The sequence below is a fragment of the Papaver somniferum genome, chromosome 8 (assembly GCF_003573695.1).
Source record: "Papaver somniferum cultivar HN1 chromosome 8, ASM357369v1, whole genome shotgun sequence".
Taxonomy (NCBI): domain Eukaryota; kingdom Viridiplantae; phylum Streptophyta; class Magnoliopsida; order Ranunculales; family Papaveraceae; genus Papaver; species Papaver somniferum.
Window position 1 is genome coordinate 99,448,506 of NC_039365.1, and position 4,150 is coordinate 99,452,655.

At 37.8% G+C, this 4,150-nt stretch overlaps 1 long non-coding RNA gene across 2 annotated transcripts; it reads right to left on the reverse strand.

Moving 5' to 3' along the window:
• Nucleotides 1-539: 539 nt before the first annotated feature.
• LOC113306167 lies at nt 540-2,849 on the reverse strand. Of its 2 annotated transcripts, XR_003338609.1 has the most exons (4): nt 2,701-2,849; nt 1,598-1,694; nt 1,172-1,449; nt 540-931 (listed from the first exon to the last, which is right to left on the reverse strand). It is a non-coding gene; the product is annotated as an uncharacterized LOC113306167 (long non-coding RNA). The 2 variants fall into 2 exon arrangements; XR_003338608.1 differs by having other exon boundaries at nt 540-1,449.
• Nucleotides 2,850-4,150: the final 1,301 nt, after the last annotated feature.

Below are 4,150 nucleotides of genomic sequence, written 5' to 3' on the forward strand. Positions count from 1 at the left end.
TATAATAATACTATGACACAGTATAACATGATTGAGAGCAATTGTTTCCTCATTTTTATTGCTACGGAACTTCAACAACAATGAAGCGGAATTGAACACATTTGGAATCATTGGAGTACTTGGAAGTGACGAAGATTTCGAGTAATGTTGAAGAACCAAGGAGATCAAGCATTTGGATGAGAAGCTACTAGTACAACCGTTGCCACGGGGCGTGAGCCGACCGAAAAACTTGACGAAACGATACCACTACGTGATCGCACGGATTCAGATTTGTAAAGGATAAAAGTTGTGTCTTTCGATTGCATTCATCTTCTCCCAAAACAATGTGGTTTTTGAAAAAAAAAATGTCCGCCCTTTTTTTTCCCGAACTGAAATGTAGAATAAATGCAACTGGTGTAGAATAAATGCAACTGGTTTATGAAGGGGGACTTGGAACGCTACCTATGACTTATAAATTCTTCAGTGATATTTTAGATTCTGTTGAGATTTCTACAGGAGATGCACGGGTAACTAAAGTGGGTGCCCTTTGAGTAAAGTTCTTTGAGTTGTAATTTGCTCATTTCTAATATATAAAAATTGTTGAAAAAATAACAAAACACAAGCGATCTGATGGCAAGACATGGATGATACCATGCATGATCTTGTGCTTAGAATGTTATCACCTTACAAGCAAGACATTACCACTACGTAGAAATAGTTTGGATCGGCTAATAGCAAACCTTCTTATTGAGAAAAATCTTCTTCCAATTTTGCGGGATACTTAACTCGTGTGTCTTTATTTAGGCATCACCCAGGCCGCCTTTGATGAGCTGCTTCCCAACTTCTTATGCACTTGGATATACATTTGCAGCGGCAGCAACCAATAAGAGTGGAATCTTCTTGTGCATTGCGATAACAGGAGAAGATTCCCAGTTAAAACAGTAGAGAAGATCTGCAAGAACAAGTTCAATTATGACCAAATCAGAGTCAATACCAGGGCAACCCCTCCGTCCAATCCCAAATGGTACCATCTCAAAGTCTTGCCCTTAAATTCCATGTTCTTAGTTATGAATCTTTCTGGTCGGAACTCCTTAAATTCTATGTTCTTAGTTATGAATCTTTCTGGTCGGAACTCTTCAGGGTCTTCCCAAAACTTAGGGTCTATTGCAATAGCTTTTGCATTAAAGAATACCTTTGTTTTGGCTGGGATGTCGTACCCCTTTATTACGCATATCTAGTTTCCCTTGGAACTAGTAATGGTCCCGGAGGATGAATCCGCAGTGTCTCTTTAACCACTAATTTCAAGTAGTTCAGTTTGGGAAGATCAATTTCGTGTACCATGTTCTTATTGCCGAGAATTCTTCTCACTTCCTCTTGTAATCTTTCCATCACTGTTGGACTCCTAATTATTTCTGTCATTGCCCACACAAGCGTCGAAGAAGATGCATCGGTTCCAGCAATGAGCATGTCCTGTATACAAACAATTCATAACTAATTAATGAACTAGTTAGCTCCTTTACAAACACAAACATCACCAATTCTCCCAGAATCGGTACAAAATTTATAAAACAATGTGGTAATCCACAAAGATTAATCTTGTAAAAGTAAATGAGCATACCTGCAAAGCGAACCTAAACCACCTGCCTTGAACCTTCTGTCAAAGTGGTCAACAAAATTCACCCCATTATCTTCGCACTGCGAGCAACTCACAGCACCTGGCAATTAGAGAGAAACAGTGTTATAAGCAATTACCAACTGACGGTCAAACAGTAACATCCATTACAATGGAAACCCCTAATTGTTCTTCTCCAAAAATCACTATAAGCTTAGTAGGCATTCATTGTAATTAGCACTTTGAAATGACTATCCACCAAGAAACACATATTCCACCCATAAACCTACCCAAACCCACTTAGTCTAAGTCTAACCCCGGGAACACAGAAAATAGTGGAACAACCAATTCCGACCAAGCATCGAATTTTGTTGGAATTCATAAGTTCTCACACCATCCATAAGATATTCGAACTTCTCCCACCCACGCCATTTCACTACTCCTACTACCCAAATTGTTTCTCGCTGAATACTTCTGAGGTACTATGAGGTGTATCACTTACTACTACAATTTACAGATGAAAGCCTCAAACATTAATAAACCCTTACCTTAACAACATCCACATGGACAAATCTGTAATGCCGAATACTTTCGCAGATCTACTCTTAATATACGAATTATCTAAGATTGAACCATCATCTTAGAGAACATACATCTTAATACATTTGCGCGTAACTTCGACCCATGTTTACCAAGTAGGCACATAGTCTAGTCTCTAGTGTTGGCGTTTTGATAAAAATGATCTAGTGGCTCTCACTATTGAAAAGATTACCATAACCAGGACCTTGTACATAAAATTTGATCACTTAAAAGTTAAAAGAAACGCCCCGTTCAAAAAAAAAAAAAAAAAACCAAAAGCAGAAACAGAGAATATAACAAAAAGAAATCACATCTCAAAAGAGGCTGAGATTCTTACATGGGTGCTAAGCAGAATGAATCAAAGAAATCATCTTTCTTGCCTAATTCCTAATCTTCACTATAATTATGCAATTCAACTATCAATCCATCTACATAGTTCTCACGTCCGAAAACCCCAGTACTTATTCTACAAAATAATCACTAATTTCACATACATTCAAAATACAATAAGAAACCCTAATTTCAATTACCTGATTTATCCTTTCCCGTAGCTTGAATCGATTCCTTCAATCAATACTACTACAACAATAATTACATGATCCTTTTCTCTCAATTTTCATCATCTCCTCTCTAGATCAAACCACCAAGGTGAAGAAACAACGAAGTTTCTCTGTTGGAGTTTGGGGGACTACGAAGAAAAAAAAACGAAGGAGAATGAAGAAGAAGGGAAAAAAAGAAGAAGGAGGTGGCCGGGATTCGAACCCGCAACCTCCAGGTCACCTTACCTCTTATTTTACTAAACTGCCCCTAACAATTAAAACATTTCCAACCTTCGTGTCCTTTTTCCTGCCCACTAAATTTACCCGATTACCCTTCATTTTGTGTTGTATTTACGCTAGTTTTAGTGAGAAATGGAAACATGGAGGGGTTCTTTAGTCCTTTCATTGTCGATTGAAAAAGTGACACCAAAATCCAATCTTTTTGTGTCGATTGATCACTTACTATTTACAAAAAAGTTGTCATATAAAGGTAGGGGTGCACACGGTTCGGTTCGGTGCGGTTATTGGTAAAATCGTTGACCTAACCGTGTAGAGGGTGGTTACTAAATTTGAAACCGTAACCAATCTATTGAGTTTTCGGTTCGGTTATTAACCGAGACGACTAGGTACGATTTTTATGGGAGTTTTTTCGGTTTATAACCGATCCAAGAGAAGAAAAAAAATCAGCAGATTCACCTTTGTTTTCTCAACTTGCTGCCATACTAAAGATTGCAGCCATACTAAAGATTAAGAGAAAGTTAAGCATCTTTCCTTGGGTTGATTCTGAGATGTTCTTGACCAACTTAGAAACTTCATTCTAAATCATGCAAATAGATGCAATTACAAAACACAGTAAGATAATTGAAAAAAAAATAAAAAATTAGGAATCCCAACCAACACAGAGAAATCTACTTAAATAATTTCAATTCCATTTTAATTTCTATCTCCTCAAGAAAACAAAAAAACATTAAAATTTCGATATACCCATCAATCCCTATAAACACCTAATTATTCTTCAATCTTTCACCAATCGAGAGGTGGTGGTGTTGATGTAGCAGGTGGTGGCGCTGGCGATGATGGTACAGCCGGTGTCGGTGATGGTGGTGTTGCAGGTACTGTACGTTGGTGTAGTTTGAAATGGAGAAGAGAGAAGAAGAAGAAGATGTACTCAAAGAAGAAGAAAAGGGTGATTATGGTGGTCTTAGTGGTGGTGAGGTAGCAGGGGACGATGATGGAGGTGTTGTAAGAAAATGAAGAAGAGAAGAAGAATGTAGAGCGGCAGATGTTTTTTTCTTCTTTTAGCTTTAGGGTTAGGTTAGTATTCTATATATAAGTTCAATACACGGCTAGGATTGATTACATCTTATATCAGCGGGTAATATTATTTCGGTTACACAGTGCGGTTTCTGTTCGGTTATGGGTAAAACTGTAGATCTAACGG